Genomic DNA, 20,182 nt, shown 5'->3' with positions numbered 1-20,182 from the left:
GGTCCACTGTGTACACTATATAGCTTTCGCTGGTCACCCAGCCTACGGCAAAGCAGCATCGCCTCCAGAAGTTCTTCCTTACCCTATGCTGCCTTCTCTTCTTCGGCTACCGCTTCAAGAAAAATATCATTTGTGACCGACGTGGGAATCGAACCTGTGCCTTCGAGCACAAACGCCGGGTGATGGCAAGCATGCTTTCCTCGTTCCAAGCCGGCCAGCTTGGTTTGGTTTGGGGCCTATAGATATAGCACAATCCACTACAGGGGATTGGTCATGAATCGGGCGGCAGTGGGTAGAGAAAGTATGAATGCTTAAATAGGATTTTTTGCTTAAGAATGATATATTAAATGAATTCTAATTGGTAATATTAATTTTAATGCTATAGTATCCTAAAATTTTAAATTATTATTTTTTGTTCTGGAAATAAAATAGTGAAATTAGCATGGCAGTCTCCTTGTTTTCATTACAAAATAAAATATGGCATCACATACCTTGCTATTGCAGTGTCCGATTTCCGACGCCCCAGAGACAGAATGACAGATAGTGTAATGTATAATCCAAGTTGGCGGAGGGGACCTTCTAGAAGTTTTCTATGCACGGTGAACCTACGGCACTCTATAAAGAAATGATCCATAGTTTCGGGTTCATTACAATAAGACATAGAAGGGAAGGTGCCAAACCAGACCTATGGGAATAGAAATTAAGCCTTCGTATTTGGCAACACCTTCGCGTAAATGAAACTTCAAATTTTCTTGTTGAACACCATCTGCTCTGCCAAGGAAATCTAAGGTACTGAAAATCGTTTGTTCTTTATTACACGCGATTTGGCATCTTCTTCTTGGATGGAAATTTTTAAAATCTTTGCAGAAGTGACGTATGCCGAAGGTCTTCGGATCCTCAGTACCGGGTCTTTAAGAGATGCCGCTGCTAGTGCGTCTGCAGATTCGTTTAAAGTGAGCCCCACATGCCCTGGCACCCATACCAGATGGATGAGGCGTAAATGTTGTTGGATAGATTAATGAAATTCTCGGAGAATGATAGATGAATTGGGCGCTGATAATGCAGAGCAAACAGACAAGGAGTCGGTAAGATTACAGCTGAAGAAATAGATGTGGGAAGTTTTCGTAGAGATAGGATGATCGCCAATAACTCTGCCTGAAATATTGGCGTAAAGTCGGGTAGTTGAAGAGAGAAAGACCAATTTAATGATGCCGAAAAAATGCCCACCAGCTGTTTGAAGCACTTGGCTCGTGCACCCCGTGACACTTTGTTGTTTTCGTTCCTTTTGACAGCTCGCGCTCTAGGGCGCTATGCTTGACTGCACAGTCTTTGGGCGTGGCCTACTTTGCCCAGTACAATCCTCGTAGCAGCTTTCGCTACGCAGAAACTATGAGACGATGGACAGAATTCATGATAGCCCCAGTTAATCATCTCTTAACATTTCTTCGCCGTAATGCAAGTGCCATCGCTGCTTTAACATACAATAGAAACTATCCATCATCATCACCATCAGCCTATACTTATGTCCACTGTAGGACGAAGGCCTCTCCCTGTGATCTCCCCTGTCTTGCCCTAGCTGATTCCAACTTGCGCCTGCAAATTTTCTAACTTCATCACATCACCTAGTTTTCTTCCATCCTCAACTGCGCTTCCTTTCTCGTGGTATCCATTCTGTAACTCTAATGGTCCACCGGTTATCGATCGTACGCATTACATGGCCTGCCCAGCTCTATTTTTTTACTCTTCATATCAACTAGAATATCGGCTATCCCCGTGCCGAGCCAGTCGAGCCAGGTGGTGATAGAAAGGGAAGGTGGAGAATACGAAACCGATTGCTTAGCAGCCGGGCAGTAAAAAATGCAATGTGATAGGTCCTCATATGTAGATGGGCAGTTGGGACAGCTGGGGTCGGATCGATAGCGATATAGAAACAGACGGAAGCAGGTAACCAGTGCATTCATTTGAATGTGCCGCAGAAGGAGAGCCTCCAGCACACTGAGTGATGGATGAGGGGGAAAGTAGAGGCGCTTGCGGAGACGGAGCTGGAGGTAGACTACCTTGATTGTGCGTGCAGGGAGAGACTCCCACAGTCCTCCGACGGCTTTGGCCAGGGGATCAACGGTACCCCGTTATAAGCGTCACGGCGAGCTGATGGGCCAGCTCATCGCCGTTAATCTCTGAATGCCCAGAGACTAACTTTTGATCAGTGCACTTTACCCTAACACTTCTATATCCTGCGCTTTGCTGGGATCGGCAGAGAGTATGAAATCTATTTCATTCCTCGTTTCACCATTAGGGGTTTTACAGGTCCACTTCCTGTTGCTATCCATATGTACCTACAATTCTATAACACGTGGTGGCTGATGACGCCATGGTCTGTGTTTCTTTCGCATACGCTCTTCCACTAACTAATCCAACAATCTCCATGTCGATGGCTAGCGTGAAAAGTTTGGCGTAGAAACAATGTCATTGCCGCCATATGATAGTCTACAATTTGGTGGTCATCGTGCTGCTGTGGTCAGACAGACTTACGCTCGCAACCCACACACACAACTTCGCAATTTACAGGAACAAGTTGGTTAACCTGGTACAGTGTTGGGGAACTCCAAACAATGCTGGATAGCAAGGTCCTTCGCATATAGTTTCTTATAGCACGTGAGATCTGCACAATTTCGTTTCTTTTCACCGGAGCTTTTACACTTATTTATGAAACATATAGTTTAAAAGAGCCTAATAGGTTCTGCCAACAATGTTTGCGTGAGGTTGTTTTAGTTGTTTCAGCTGTCGTATGCGTATATAACCTAAATAGCGGAAATTGCTGTATAGATGAGATTAAGTCTGTGCTTCTGCACTGGTGAACAGTTCAAAGTACGGCATTGCTTAAACTTAGTAGAGTTTCATAAGATGCCGGGAGCATCATTAGCTTGTACAGAACGATTGCAGAAATTCAGAGAGAAATGCTGTGCGCAGTGGATAGGTACTGCTCTAAGTGACTACAGGCGTTTTCTTAAGAAATGGAATCGCAAAAATGCTACGCAACAAGTCAAGAAGTACGCATTTCTCGTAACAAAATATGGCGTATCCTGCCAGTGCAAATGCTAGAGTATTATCTTCTATGCTCGATGTGACTTCAGCAGCTTCATTCTGGGTTATTCACGCTGCAAAATCAATTATGAGAAACTAACCGTCTCGTGTCATCAACATCATCACTATCATCAGCCTATATTTATGTGCACTGCAGTGCGAAGGCCCTGTGATCTCCAATTACTCCTGTCTTCCGTTAGATGATTCCAACTTGCGCCTGCAAATTTCCTAACTTCATCATCCCACCTAGTTTTCTGCCGCCCTCGACTGCGTTTTTCTTCTCTTGGTATATCCATTCTGTAACTCTAATCGTCCACCGGTTATCCATCCTACGCATTACATGGCCGCCCCAACTCCATTTTTCCCGCCTAATGTCATCTCCCCGTTTGTTCTCTGTCAGTTTCGTCTCGTCAGTTTCGTGTATCTACCATCTATTCGGTAAAACTCAAGTTTATAATAGATGTAAATATTAAGGCCGACAAATCCAGGTTAGGAGAAACAAATCAAATGAGCACAGGTAACTTGCTAGGTTGTGAGATAATTTTTTTAATGGCACTAACAAAAAATTACTTATTTTCTAAGAATCGGCACACTTGCAGTGACGACTGGTTTTTTGACGAAAAAGCGGCAGAATGAGGCGCCTTCAGCCACACGCTTATTAAAAAGAGAGAAATTGCTTAGGGTGATTTTTCTAACGTGTTAGATATTCATATATGCACGCAGTCAGTCTCCTTTCCAGGCAAAGTTTCAATCTTCTCAGAGTGAATCCGTTTTTCAATGACAGCGCCAATGCTGAGAACCCTCTCCAATCATGCGTCATAAACCCTCGAGCTGTTCGAAACAGTTTTTATTAATATCAGTTTGGCGGCGTGGGTCGGAAATAATGAGAATAAATGAAAAGCTAGTGGTGTCAGGGAATTTATCTTAAGTCTCAGAGATGTGGCAAAATTTATTGCGCCAAATGTTGGTCCGTTTTATTTCTATGGTTTCTTATTACCGTAGGGGCTTCTTTCGTTGTCGCAAATGCATTGCGCTAGCAGCGCACAGCCTTCAGAGCTCACATGAAGTTATTTCGAAGTGGCAATTATCCATATGCTGTCTCGCCGCGTTTTCTTTTATTTTTTTGGGCAACAATTCAGCACGTGCCGAAACAAATGTGTATACACGCAGACATTCTTGGGAACACTACATGGGGTCATGGCGGGGCTATAGAGATCCAGAAAATATATATCAGCATGCCTCGAGAAAACGTCTTTAATTTCGTTGATTATTATCTTAATCATACATGAGTCTAATAATTGCAACGCGGTGCTTTCACTGAATTATGATCTAGTTGGTTTTGACCACGAAGAATCACCGCGTCGCTCTAGCGGAACAGTCAATATGGTGCTATTTCTTGCTCGCAGCCATAAATAAGGCAGGCTAAAGAACTGTCATTCCGTGTAAGTTCATCTGTATAATAAGAACCACGTAACACGCTTACCGACGACAGTGTTATTAACAGAGTGGCGAGGTATCCTTGGTTGGTTAAACTGAGTTAATAAGTACTGTACACAGAAATTGCGTTTCCTCTGCCAGTGTGGATAACTGAGAAAGCCGGGGAAACGGGGGAAGCCCAATGCGAAGATTCCCACGGCCAATGACAATTCACTGATATACTGTAAAAGACAAAGGCGCCGTGGCATGCGCTCCGGGTATAGCAGAGCGCTGTTCGAAGCGGGCATTCCAGTTGCTTTCCTAAGAAAACGTCGTTTTATGCATTGAAGCACTCAAGTACGCCAATGCATTTATCCGCAAAGTTCAAGAATTATTATCTCAAAGGTGGTGTCATCCTCCACATCTAGAATTTGTAAGTTGCAATGTGGGCCATAAGGTAATTATTTAAAAGCTTAATTAGTGAATTTTGTTCAATAGTCGATTATGCATTTCAATTTTTTTGTGCAACTAATGTCCGCCTCTTCGAGTATGGCCAGGCCATGAACTAGAACTGTGCTATCTGCCTCAGACAACTTCTAAATGTTTTGAAAGTGTCGGCTGAAACACCCTGTATACAGGGTGTCCCAGCTAAAGGTAGCCAATGTTTTAAAAACGACGGTGTACGCTCGGAGGCGCAAACCAACACATTGGGGTTGTGGATCACGTGTCCTAGTCTGTGGTATTTTTTTTTCGTTTTGCAAAGTCAATTAAGTAGCATTAGATAATTGCCTAACTTTTTAAATATTGGCTTCACCAAGAAAGTGTCAATACGAAAGCTATAGATCACATTAGAAAATGGCTGACTGAAGCTTTTGCAATTAAGCACCATTAATGGAGCGTCTTGTAATTGTTTTTAAACAACGCCCGCAAATACAAAAACAACCGCGTGATAGCGCCACTACTTCAGCGCCCCCAAAACGACCAATCAGTAAAGGGCATTGTTTGAACAGTTTGCATTCCCTTTTTTTTTTCGAAACTCACTCGCGTGCCCTATCGCGATAGGGCGCACAGAGCGAGCGGCAGTGATGAAGGTGTGTCGTGCTTCAACATAAGCATATCATTTGCTCCACTTGTGGAATCAAGCCCGAACACACAAAGCAAGAAGAAAAAAATTACTCCATCTCCCGCTAAAGGGAACCATGTGTGGATGCGAAGCAGCGGGGAGATGGTTGGCTTGAGCGGGAGATGGTTTCGCGGCAGCGGCCCGAGCGCTCATCGCGGCGCTGCACAGGAGAGAGAATAGAGAGTTTTAGTTTCACGTACGTGGAAGAGTTGGCGTACGTGGAGCTCCTACGTGACTGAAATGCGCATGCGCAGAACGTGGAGGCCGCCCGCGCATCTTGCGGACGCGCGTGAAAACTTCGCGCTTGCGTTGCGTGCTCTACGTACGTGGCGGTGGCGGTCCGACGGGGCGCTCTCGCGAGTTACGAAACTATCGAGAGACAGCAGGTTTCAAGATGGCGGCAGACCAAGCGAATGCTCCGAGCAGTGCTCCGCGCCTAAGATTTTCAAAAAGTGACGACTTAGATCTACTTCGTGATGTTCGAGAGTGCAACCCATTCGAAGACATGATGCGGCATCCAATGAGATGGACTGAAATCGCCGTGCGGCTGTCGGCGGCCAGGGGAAAAGTGTTCAGTGCTCGAACTGTGCACGATCGCGCAGACCTCCTGCTCACGCAGTACGCTGACAAGGACAGCAAAAGCCTCTGCACCTTGCTGCTTCAGTTGTGTGTAGCGCAAATAGATAGACGGTAAAGGTCAGTATATTTTTCGCATGCGGAAGCATCCATCGTATGTATGCGAGGGCTCCACGCAGGGACTTCTGGCGCTGCTTCTGCGTACGTGAAACTATAAACGTAGCGGACGCGTGCTGCGGAACATACGCAGAGTTCTCACGTTTGCGTACGCAAAGCATCCACGTACGTGAAACTAAAACTCTCTAATGAGGCGCGCGCGCTCCGTCATTTTCACACCGCGCAACTACCGTGGCGCCCCCAGCGGAGTAGCAGCTGTCGCACCACCTGTCGTGCGCACCACTCCGGATTCCTAGAGGAGAGAAAGGGGGGAGCGTAGGAGCGGAGAGAGAGGGGGAGGGGACGCGCACGCGCTGTGAGGGTGTGGGACGAGCGCGCCGCTCCGTAGAGGATGCCTAGAGGAGAGAAAGGGGGAGCATAGGAGAGGTGAGACAGGGGGAGGGGACGCGCACGCGCTGTGGGGTTGTGTCACGCGAGCGCTGCTCCGTACAGGATTCCTCTTACGGGAGAGAAAGGGGGAGCGTAGGAAAGGAGAGAGAGGGGGGACGCGCATGCGCTGTGGGGGTGTGGGACGCCGCGGGACGGACGGACAGAGCCGCCGGCAAGAAATGCTTCGCATTTAAATGAAAGAAGCTCGGCCTTGAGTAAATGTTGAGCGCGGAACTGTTTATTCGGGAACGAAAAGGCTGTTGTTATATTGTATTCGTTGGATATCATATCTTACTAGCGAAAGTTGCTGGAGCGTATCTTGCGGAAAATGGAAACGCCAAGCCCGTCCCGGAACCGCTGTACAGATATGCGGATTTCGTTTCTTAATCGGTCGCCTGGGAGAGCTGAAATAGTGGTGCTATTAAAGACCCTATATATAAAAACTAGCACCAACCACTTCCCTTCTCCTCGGTTCCACTGTCGCACTCGGCGCGGCCAGCGCGATCGGGGCGCGATATTGACAGTCGCGCCGCTGATGTCGACCCTGCCGTATAAAACGATGGCTAACCCACTACCAGATTAAATCCGCGGGAAAATTCGATCGCGCCCTGCGGAGCAGTTTTTGTGGCACGATTTTGCTTCGTCAGTCAGTAACCTGCCTTAATAATGCCGTTTTGGAAGTAGCAACGCGATGATGCGAGACGGCACAAATACAAAGTGTGCAGCAAGCGTTTGCGCTCGCCGGATGGTAAACAAAAAAGCATTGTTCCCTCGCCTTGTCTGTTGCGGCAACTGAAGGCGCAGCAGCATGCCATCACAACGAAGTTTTTGTCCCTAACCGCTTGATCCGTTTGTGCGTACAGCACTTTCGTCGCACAGGCCCGAGAATGGCGGTCGGAGCGCGCTGGAAAGACAAAAATATACAAAAGCACGACGCATGCTTCCACGTGACACGGATTGGCCAATCGGGGAGCGGAGGAGGCTGGGGCGACAGCAGGCGGCGAGGAGGAAACGCCGGGGTGAGCGCGGTGGCGGCAAGATTTAGAATGGCACTACCTTTTATATAAAGGGGCTTTAGTGCTACCACCTGCTTGTTTTTGTATTTCTCGGACTTTCTTTAATGGTAATTAAAAGACGGTCCATGAATGGTACTGAATTTAAAACGCTTCAGTCAGCCATTTTTAAATGTGATCAACAAGTTTCGCATTGGCGTTTTCTTGGTAAAGCGAGTATTTAAAAAATTACGCAATTAGTTTATGCTAATCAATTTACTTTGCATAACGAAAAAAAACCGCACACTCGGACACGCGATCCTGAACACCACTGAGTTCGTTTGAGCCTCCTAGCACACTGTGTCGTTTTTAACACATTGGCTACTTTTAGCTGGGACCCCCTGTTTACGCACCTTCGAGAGCACGGTGGGGCAACGTGTCATTGGTTGTGAAAATGCCGTTAAATGTAGAAAAGTGTTCACAACGCTGCCCCGGCTCCGGCAAGAAGGGCAGGTCGTCATGTGCACTCTTTAGAGATGTCTTACGAACATACAAAGAATGTCAAACGCGGCGTGCGCCTTTTAATGGGGAAATATTGCGCCTACAGGGAAGAATATATGCTGTTATGTTTTTCTCCGGATAAGCCGAACGAGAGACTTTTCTTTTTAAAGACGTTTGTAGTTCGGCAGTATTGCAGTTAAACAAGAAATATTGAGGGTTTTCCCGTCAATGTGCGACAGAGATGGCTTGTGATCGTAAGTGCAGGTGCCGCTGCGACGTATGTACATGCTCTTCGTCGTCCATCTAGGCTTCAAGTTCACAGTTCCAAACTTGCGCCGCTGAGCAAGACCCACGTGCAACTTGCCTATAAGTATAGTCTCAGTGGACCGTGTGGCACCATCTAGCGGGCAGTGGGCGAATGACGACGACAAAATTACCTGAGATATTCAGGTACGCACTCTTGCGGCTTTTTCCACTTAAAAGAAGGCACGGTGCTTGTTTAAAGGCTGCTTCCAAAACACAAAATTATTAGAGCGAATATACAACCACGAAGAAAAACCGAGACGTAATTCAGAGGCGTTCATCAATCATCACAGGTGCTGCTGTTTTGCGTATTTAACATGTGATACACAAGAGACGTCAGCCAGATGGGTGGCTAGACGAGTTTGTATTTCACTCTTGAGTCAATCCGCGCGAAAAAAAGTTGTTATTACGAAGGCTAGTGAGACATGCGGTGCATAACATTATGATCAAAATTTGCTGGCATATGCAAAAGGAAGTGAAGAAATTAAGTATATTGCAGGTGTCAATGCATATTCCGAAATTCTTTTAGACCACTCGACAATGTCATCTGCTCTACAACTTCTATAACATTCTCTTATTCGTGATACAAAACTGCAATGTTGCGCATAAGACCATACTTGTTTCTGTTTCAGAGGCACAGAAAATTAACTACATATAGTTTTCATAACCTAAAACACAATAAAAAAACATTTAGCTCCATAGAACGTGTTCCCCGCACTTCTGAGGAGTGCTATGCGGGGTTTAGGGTCCTCATTTTCGTAAGTTACTTCAGAGCGCAAAAGGAAACGTACGTATGCACGCACTCACATTAGCAAACATTGCAAGAAACGACGCCCCCTCCACACACACACACACACACACTTTTATGTGTGCAATTATATGGACACTCCAAGCGGATTTCTGCTGTCGTCTTTTCCGTCGCCATGAGGTTCCGTGTAAATTCCAAGCGCGATAAAATCGTCGCCGCGGTCTGTATGCTGTATTTGCGAGTGAAAGCACGGAGAGCGAACGCACTTTGCAAGATACAAGGATGAACTTATCCACCACCCATCAACAACTAAATAGATCTCAAGCTTTCCAGTGGCGACAACTACAAACCAAATCATACAAGTCTCCGATACTAATGCACGCTATTTATCCGGAAATAAACACAACTGATAGATGCAAAGTGTGTGGCACCAGAGCCACGCTAGAACACACGCTATGTGGATGCCACGTACTATTACGCGATTATGAGAGCGAAACCTCCACCGACAGCCTCCGCGCGCTATGGCAGGCCGCGCTGCTCAGCTCGAACCTGGAAGACCAACTCTGGGCCGTCCAGCGGGCAAACGAAGTCGCCGGGAGACACGAACTCTTGGCCGAAACCTCGACGGGTGCCCCAGCCCAATAACTCTCCCGACGCAAATCGTTCTGATTCGAAATAAAGTTTTTCTAACTCACTCACTGCAGCCATGCAGTCGTCGTCATGCGCCATGGTCATTAACAACCTTGGCAAGCAGCGCCATTGCAAAGTGGGGCAATACCGGAGTATCTCGCATATAGCCGAACAATTAGAAATGTCAGAATGACCATATGAGATAGTAAATAAACGACACTTCAGAGCTACGGTGTATAATTACATTGCTGGAACGGTAATCGCATTGCTATCGACACTCATCGTGAGATGCATTCTGCCGTAATTTTGTATTGAAATAACAACGGGTGGAATGCGGTGTTCCATTCCCTAACCTAACTGGCAGTAATGCAAAATACCGTAATTAAAATTAATATGCCACGACTCCTCAGTAAGCAAAAACTTTCCTTTTTTGCGCCTACACGCATAAAGTAGTGCTAATATAAACTCCTTAATGCTACTTGCCTTTCAGCCATGTCACTGCGCCATGGTTTAAATATTCTAATTCCTACCCGCCTTTTATTGCGCATTTCTTCCTGGCTTTCTTTCTCTCAAAATTTTCTAATTTATTGGATAAGGCTAGTCATGCATAAACATACCTGCGGATCCTTAAAAGCGATGATTTTGCCTGCCTTACATTTCGCTGCCTGCATAATAATGTCGTCCACGTAGCTAGCGCGCGTGGGCTGCTGTCAACGCCGGAAAATGGTTGACGGATGCAGGATGCGGCCCGTCTCTTCTTTCCAAGCATCTCTTGCCTGTCGGACAAAATTTGATATAACACCACACCTTCCAGAGTTTTATGCTTAAATGTCGAGTCAGCTCATCGCTTCGTAATACTTCTTTTTTTTTCTGTTGTCGTTAATCATTGGGATACATTATTCGAAGCCGCCTTTCATCGCGCCTTAGTTCTGATGTTTCAAAATGCATATGCCGAGATTAAAAGGCTGCTTTCGGACGGGAAAATACCAGAAAATTTGGGTCCCTCTTCCAGGATTTTCTTAAGGTTTAGATCAATATCTTTTAGATATTTATCGGTACATTCAGGTGGCATATTGATGTGGCTTCTTTTTATTCCATCGGCACAGTTTTTGTTTTTTTGTGTTATTATGCTTCTTTTCTGCAGCGTATTTTCCGTTATTTCTGTCTTTGCTGTTGATTAAAAAACGCTGCATATAACTTATGCAGCATGTGTCACATAGGAGTTTTATTTTATGCGCATGCAGCGTTGCGGGCTCAACTGACAACATGTTGTATTACGCGCTGCATGCACAACTGATCAAACAGAAATGAAGAATTGAATTCCGTCGTTTTACGTGCCAAAACCACGATTTTATTGTGAGGCACGCCGTAGTGGGGGACTCTGGATAAATTTTGACCACCAGGAGATCGTTAACGTGGCCCCAATGCATAGGGCGCGGGCGTTTTTGCATTTCGCCCCATCCAAATGAGGTCGCCGCGGCCGGGATTCGATCCCGCAACCTCGTGCATATAGCAGCCCAACACCATAGCCGCTAAGCCACCCCGGCGGGTGCAATACGGTATAGAGAAAAATGTTTCTGCTTCACATTTTTTAATGATGTGCAAAGCATGGTCTCCCTATTGTAGGTATTTAAACACTTAACACCGGGGAGGGTGTGCATAATTATAATGTCTTTGTGGATTTAGTAATCAAGCGGATTCCTGAAGCGGCACATATATAGACCCAGCTTTTTGACGAAAGGAAATATATTCTACATAGCCACCGAATACATACCTCAAGAAAATTTTTAAAAATGGTGGAGGACCATGAAAGGGCGAAGTCGTGTAAAGCCTCCAGGATTTGCGCAATAAAAAGTTCATTAGATGCATACGTTGTATAACCGCTAACAGAAATTCAACGTCCCACTTTTCGAGGTCCCGTGTACGCCTTGCTCACATTTTTTTTGCATCTATATATAAATTAATAACTAAAAAGCAAGTATGCGTAGCTACACGTGAAACGTCGATTCCTAACTATAATGACGATGTCGATTTATCTATATTTTAATAAAATGGCGTATAGTTTCGCTCGGAAAGCCAAGCATCGATAGCGTTAGTAAATTAGTAGATAGGTACATGAAGTGAAGATAATAGTTTTATCGGCCATATAAGCTTCCAAACATAGGCGTCCTAACAAAATAACAAGCATGGTGTCACGAGGTCACAAGCAAACATGTACAAATCTCACTCGATGAGTGCGGCATCTCGCTGTCAAAACGCTGGAGGGAGGAAGCCCTACAGCAGCAGGGAGCGAATTGATCTTCGTGCTGCTTCTCGTATCAGCGTGAACTAAGCCGCGAAAACACAGTGGGGGCGGCCCAGAGATAGGGCGGTCCGTGCGGCCGCGCAGCAGCCGCCGAAGTATACAGCGCGCCCCCACCAAGCCCTCCTCCCACCCCTTCCCCCGAGCCTTGCGCGCAACGGAAGACGGCGCGCTTCCGCCCCGCTTTTCGCCCTTGCACGCGCGAGGTTGAGACGCCATCGTCAGTTCACCCTCGCACGCTTTCACTCGCACATACACCATGCGGCGCACGGCGACGATGTTATCACCCTTGGAATTTATACGGAACCTCACGGCGACGGCGGAAATGCGCCTTGAGTGTAAATATAATTGCTATCGCAATAACTTTGACGAGATGCGCAATGCTTGCGTCAATCGAGTGCCTACTGCGAGCTCTTTCCCGGAGAAAGTAAGCGCTTGTTATTCCGTAGCTTCACTGCATGCCTAGAAGAAGTATTCAAGCTCTTAGACTGGGAAAGCTTAGGAGTGAGGATGAACGGTGAATAGCTCAGCAACCTCCGATTTGCTGATGATATTGTCCTATTCAGCAACAATGGAGACGAATTACAGCAAATTAATGACTGAGGACCTTAACCGAGAAAGTGTAAGAGTGGGGTTGAAGAATAATATGCAGAAGACAAAGATAATGTTCAATAGCCTGGCAAGGGAACAAGAATTCAGGATCCCCAGTCAGCCTCTAGAGTCTGTAAAGGAGTACGTTTATCTAGGTAAATTACTCACAGGGGACCCTGATCAGGAGAAAGAAATTTACAGAAGAATAAAATTGGTTTGGAGTCCATACGGCCGGCATTGCCAAATCCTAACTGGGAGCTTACCACTGTCGTTGAAAAGAAAAGTGTACAATCATTGCATTCTACCGGTGCTAACATATGGGGCAGAAACTTGGAGGTTAACAAAGAAGCTCGAGAATAAGTTAAGGACCACACAAAGAGCAATGGAACGAAAAATCTTAGGACTAACGTTAAGAGACAGGAAGAGAGCGGTGTGGATCAGAGAACAAACGGGGATAGCCGATATTCTAGTTGACATTAAGCGGAAAAAATGGAACTGGGCAGGCCATGTAATGCGTAGGATGGATAACCGGTGGACCATTATGGTTACAGAATGGATACCAAGAGAAGGGAAGCGCATTCGATGTCGGCAGAAAACCGGATGGGATGATGAAGTTAGGAAATTTGCAGGCGCAAGTTGGAATACGCTAGCGCAAGACAGGGGTAATTGGAGATCGCAGGGAGAGGCCTTCGTCCTGCAGTGGACATAAAATAGGCTGCTGATGATGATGATGATTCCGTAGCTTCTCTGCAACACGTAGTTCGATGTTTGGCCTCGAGTGATGTTGAGAAAGTAGAAATGAGCTCCTAATCATCCAAAAACCATCCCAGCACACTATACGCATGGCCATTCACCTGATGGACAGCTATAGAACCCTTGTGAGGAATCCCCACAACCTCTATTTCTGTTATGAGCATTTTCGTCGTAGCATAAGCCATAAACAAGAAGCATCATAGAAAGCATACAGGATATGTTACCCATCTCTTTCCCCAAGGAAAAAAAAAAAATCCGTCATGTGTGCGGGTGCTCCAGCACTAACCAGAGAAGCATTTGGGGGTTGTTACAAGGATTTGGCCCATGAGCGTTTCAACACTGAGCAAGAGTCGTAACACGGCAGATATCTCCAATGAACTGAATTCTCGGAAGAGAGCGCTGAAAGTGCGCCGGGCGAAAAAAATACAAAAAAATGAAGCAGCCAGTGACATGGTGTCGGGCACAGTATATATCGTATTGTTGCAATTCCGCTGCTGGACGCATAGAAATGGCGTCTGTGCAACTCATTTTCGGCGCACGTACACTACGCAGCACTCTACACGCCCCGCTAACTTTACAGCGACACGAGATGGCAGACTACATCCCTTTTCTAATTCTTTTGGCCTCTCGATACGTGCGTTTTGTTTGGTTGTCCTCGCTGTGTTCGGTGGCATTGTTGTTCATGTTTAGCCGGATTGCTTGTTTGCACGCGCTTAGTTCCCCTTTCCGTCTGCGTTTGGTTAAAGCATTCCCTTTATGACCTCGTAAACATGGTACGGGACTGCGCAGCCACCCACTGCGCAGCTTCACGCTATCCCTGACCGGGTGTACAAAGACAAACTTACTCCAGCGAACTATACTCACAAGCCTTTAGGTGAAATTAGGTAAGGCACACGGCGATTGTTCGACGGTTGGAACATTAGACTTTAACAGATAATTTTTATACATGAATGTTTTTGTCCAAAATCACCTCTCATCTGACTCTGTCTCATCTCGTTATCCTGCATATAGTATAATGGGTATGTTTCGCTGGCGTTCTGGTGCTTCAAGCGTTACGTGCAGGTTGTAATGCGAAAAATATTCTAAATCATTTGTTGGAAGTCGTCTGCAGCGTTTACAAACAGAAGAATGTCACCTGCAAGGCGCCGGTTGCTCAGATATTCCGTATTAATTCTCACATCTCATTCTTCCTAGTCTGACATCTTAAATATTTTAATCATACTGAAAATATATCTGCAGAGCTTGTGTCTCCTTGCGAGCACCAGTGTGAAGTTTTGATTTTCCGGCTTTGTCTGTAAATAATTGACTCACTTGTGGCAACCTTGGGCCGTTTGATGATATTTGCTATTATAGTAACGTACATAGGCTTCCTCTACTTTTTAGTAACGGAATGTTTCGATGTCGGCAATAACTTCTGCTAAAGCAAGCACTATTGCAAAGTTACATAAAAGCTATATGAGGGGCTTGTTACATTTCAGAGGTTTCAGAATAGCCTGATTGACCACATTGCTGAGATGAAATAGTGAATATTTCCTTCTAAGCAAGCGAGTGTTACCGCATATATTTTAGAATTTTCTTGCATTAGCACTATAGAAACATTAAGCCAGAGGTGATATTTTATCCAAAACGGAAAGCTGTCATTTTCGTTAATCATGGCTTGTACAAAACAAATGCCAAGACCGGCCGTTCGGTTCTGCGAGGACACCAATTCCTGCAAAGGCCCTTTAGTTGGTTTATACAGGCATGCTACATGGACCTAATCAATGAAGTTGAAGTTCTTGCTATTCCAGTTATAGTGGTAAGCACCTTAGATCCACTCCGGCTCGCGGACTTTCTCGGCTGTCATGTTTCACCGCAGACGAAAGCACTGCTTCAGACAGGTATCATACAATCGGGATGGCATCAACCAAAGAGACATGCAGAACCTCACGGAGTACGTAAGTCTGATAAGTTGTATCGTGGAGTCTGCGCTGGAGCCAACACGTAAGTAATGAAGTTATCCGATGGCGCTCGTAAGGTGCCTATTTGTCTTACGCACACTCTCTGAGTGGCGCCAACAGAAACACAAAATACTCTGTTGGCGCGAAGAGTCGCAGCAGAGAGTCGAAGTGCTCACCAAGATGATTAGTACACTTCGTCAAGCTTCGATAGGCTAGCGGATTTTCTTCATGCTTTCTGAAGAAGCGGAATGTCTGCGCACGTCGTCCATGTAATGCAACTGACACGAGAGTAGTATGAGAGGAAGACAAGTTCTAAAGGCATCTACCAGCCTTTATGATTTCGCGTTCTCTCTAAAACATGCTCGAGTGCACCGAACAGTTTCGCTTGATAATTAGCTTTGTTTCATTCGTAAACTGCTTGATTACCCGACGACGCCAAATTCAGTGCTTTGTCATACTTCAACTGGCGGGTTCCGGTCGTTTCTGTGTAGAAAGAGGGCCGTATTTCGCCTTATAGTATCCAGTTTTGACTACATGTCACTTCATAAAACTAAGCCTTGTACTTCATACGAAGGCGTTTTCAGAACGAAGGCAACAATAAAATTTTCTTGCCACGTGACCTTGGATTCGAAACTGTGCATCAGGCAATTTCACTTGCGTATAAGTCCTCTACAGGTGTTTTTCTTTCCTTTTCGTACTCTCTTCACAATATGCGAAAATAACGGTACTTTAATACAAATTTATTTACACAAAATACGTTGCACCCTTTACTTGCATGCTCTTACATAAGACAATGAGTCAGCTTTACCTACATGCTAGATGCGGTTTTAATTACCCGTACAGTTAAAGTGTGTTTCAGTTACCATAGTTCTATGTCCCTCGGTGATAGAATAATTCGGCGTGAACATTGAAGTTATTGACAAACTAAACAGCCATTTCGATAGCGCTGTACAATTGGAAGATAGGGCTTTGGTGCCTGGCGATATATTTCTACTGGAATGAATGCAGATGTTCATAAAAGGATGTGTTGGTTTGGGTTGATCTTTGAAATAAAGTAATGCGGCTCTACTATTAGCGGTACCAAGTTCATCACCCCTTTTTCTCTAACTAAGCCAGCCACAGTAGCCTGTTTCAGGCAGCCAAATGACCAAGCCATCCAAATGAAGCCAAGGCTATCCCCAGAGAATCGGCGAACCCAGGAAAACAGAATCCAGCAAACAAAGCTGAACGATGCGGAGCGAACGTCATGTCGCTTAAAAGTAAACCAGATAGCATCTCGGAAAAAGCAATATATTTGTATAGGCAACAAAAGGTATATGTTGAACTGGGGGAAAGACAGTGTTGGCAGAATGGCACGAAAAGGTTGAATTACCTAGTGGCAAAAACTTACAAAAGCTGCCAAACTACAGACAAACTACTGATCAAACTACTGACAATTGTTCTTGTTCTCTTATGCAAAATATCTTCTGTAAGCCCCAGGTACCATTTTTACATGTCTATTGTCTGAACGGTTTCATTCAGATACCATATAGTCAACAATATAACTCGTTTAAATTCAAAGCAAAAAGACCTCTCTGGTGTGTTTGGTGCCTAATTGTATCCTCCTAGAGCCCTTTGCTGAGTTTTATGCTTGCAGAAGAGCACCGAGTATTTTTTCCTCATTACTGTTGACGGAATGTTGCTGCGAAAATGCGATATTTTTGTTGTAAGTGCGCGTCACCTACTCTGAAGAAATCGTGCACATTGATTTGAATAGGCCTCAAGTTCTTAGTTCACATTTTCTCAACCGGAACGGATTTGAACTGGATTGCTGGATCATCAGTGTCACATGTTCCGAGGGAACGTAAATACTCTTAAGTCAATCAGGAATTTTAATTTTAGTCTGCCGGCCGACATGGTAACACCATTTCGCTAATGTTACTAAGCATATTTAAAAAAAAAAAACGGTGCGTCCACATGCGTGCCTTTCTTCGGGACACCAATTTCATTTCATTTATTCTAATTTAAGGGCTCGAGGGCACTTATTATATAAGGGGGACATACCTCGCAATGCTTGTTTCAGAGTAAAAAATCAACGAGAGAGAAAAAAATGCTACAGGAAACAAAACCACACAAAAAATAGCGTATACAGTGGAATGCCGACACTATCAAAAGTATTGAATGAACGTTTACATGCGTTCTAACATAGTAGGGGGAAAAAAGAAGAAAGATGTTGGCTACGGCTACGGTCATAGTCTATCTCGAGATGGTTGGTTAAGTGAGGTGGTTTGTTAACAATCCGCTGAACATTTCTTTGTCAGAGCATGAATCTCTGCTTTCAGGACATGAATTAAACAGAGTTATTGCGTGCGGAGAGAAACGGCTGTTTATTGCCTACGATGGGACACTTATGCATGCGAGAGGACGTCTGCGTTAATCTAGATGCTGATCTCATACTTCTATGTTTGTATCGATTTACGTATGTTTGCATCTAACCGCTTACCCGTTTACCTGGGTCGTTTGGTAGGCCGTGGTTGAATAGGTAGTGCATAGGGCTGCTGTGCTGAGGTAACAGCGTTCGAGAGCAACCATCGGACAATCTTGGGCCACTGAGTATGTGGTAACGTGTACATACTAGCTGCTCTTCAACGAACCTATTGAAGCCGCCATGGATCAATGAACCCATGGGACTGGGTATACGTACCTCTGTTCGAAGAAACTCTTTGAGGCCGACTTGGAGTACTAGGTACGTGCCACTCGGTCGGAGAGATTCACCAATGAACCTTTTTGATGTCAACTTGGGTTAGTGGGTCGGGACGAGTTGGTATGTGCTGCTCCAACGAACGTCTTTGACACCAACTTGGGTAACTAGGTGTGCGTCACTGGTAATTGGCCGCTCTACAATAACGAAAATGTATCCCGTACATTTTTTCCGATACTGAGTGAAATCAAAGCCAGGTCACAAGGGTTCCTTAAAGACATCAACCCGGCGCATTAGCAGGCTGTTCCCCAATCGCACTGGGTATGTGCGCTCTTCAATGAACGCCTTTCACGCCAGTGCTTTAGCGAGCTGCGCCATGAATGCGCCACGTTTCACTCTTCAGTTAACCTCTCGCCGGTTTGGGTTACCGAGTGTGCATACCCCTGAGTGTGCTGCTCTTCACAGCAGTTCCACTAGGCGGCGCAGTGTGTCCAGAAAGGAGCGCGCGGGAGGAACCTGGTTACCGCCGTCTGCAGGTCACGAGCAGACTTCGCTATGGCGGCGATAGATGGCGCCGAGTATCCTCAAGAATGCGCGAAAGAGCAGTCGCGCTGCCGTAGAGGCCTTATACATCCCTCGTTTCGACGGTGGCTGTAAGTGTGTCGCTATATTGATTCTGTGCTAACACATTACGGCCGAGAGTGATCGTGAGGCGGGTTCTGCCACAACTCTTTTTTTTTTGTAGCGTTAGCTACACTGGCCTAGCCAAGCCCGTTTCGCGCGGCACATCAAGAGCCGTGCTGCGCATGCGCAAGGATCAAGTGATGTCTCACGGCTTGCGCACCGGAGCCACGGCAGCCGGCACCTCTCGCGCACTCCGCCGCCGCCGCGCGCGACTCACCGCCGCCGGTCTGCGCATTCCAGAGGAGTGACGTCGTAGCCGTGGTAGACGCACTGGCGCCGGCGCACGCTCGCTGTGCAGTCTCCGTCTGACACTGCGCTGGAGCCGCTGCGCTTCTGACTGGCGTTTGCCAGTGTGGTATAGCCATGGCGAAGGGGAGCGCAAATGCTGCTCAACAGCGCAGAAGAACGGAGAAACTTGACTCATCGGATCCCGAAGTAGTTGCCTGGCAATTAGCGGTTGAGCGTAGGAGGAATGAACAGAAGAAGGCTATAGACATGTGCCACATAATACGTATACCGCGTGTGTGTCATTAAAGCAGCAGTAAGCATGACAATCAAGCTAATCCTTGACAATCTAGACAACCAGGAAAGCTAAGAATAATCAGCTTAACCTTTGCTAACGCTACGTATATCCTGGCATAGCCGAGCTAAGCCACTGCAACTTTTTTTCTTTCATAGATTGTCCAACGTTAGCTGAGACACACCATATATTTTGAAATTCTTGTGGGAATGTATATTCACAGAAGCGCCACGCACCGACTTCGCAGCGGCACTGCTAGGTGACGCGGCATGTAGAGAGGGAAGCGCGGGAGAGAAGCCTGACTGCTTGCACGACCTGTAGATGTTGCGTTTCGGAGGTGGTCATGCATCGTGCCGCAACATTGCTTTGCAATGCTAACCGCATTAGCATCCACGTTCATCGTGAGATCGGTTCTGCCGACGTTTTGCAGCGAAGTTTGTTATAACTCACATATTTTGGTGGCATCCATGTACCCACAAAAATATCATCATCAGCACTGGCTCGAGCGTCGTCATCTTCTCCTGCAGTTGGCTCGTTGGCGCCCCTCGGCACGCACTCGTGTCCACTGCTCCCGCGTTCGTCCTCGTCGTCTCGTTCCACGGCTTGCCGCATTTCCGCTAATCATTCCAGCGTAGAATTTCCAATTTCCCTTCTCTCATGTTGTCGTGACGGGAAGGCCACGCTTACGGCGATATGAGCCACTGCTTAAGGGGGTATGAGCCATTCATCGTCTTACGTAACAGACAGATTTAATTTTGAAGTAATTTTATGGAAAGCCGTCCAGAATGAACGC

The sequence above is a fragment of the Dermacentor silvarum genome, chromosome 2, assembly GCF_013339745.2.
Source record: "Dermacentor silvarum isolate Dsil-2018 chromosome 2, BIME_Dsil_1.4, whole genome shotgun sequence".
Lineage (NCBI taxonomy): Eukaryota > Metazoa > Arthropoda > Arachnida > Ixodida > Ixodidae > Dermacentor > Dermacentor silvarum.
The sequence above is the reverse complement of the archived record's forward strand: the minus strand, read 5'-3'. Positions refer to the sequence as shown.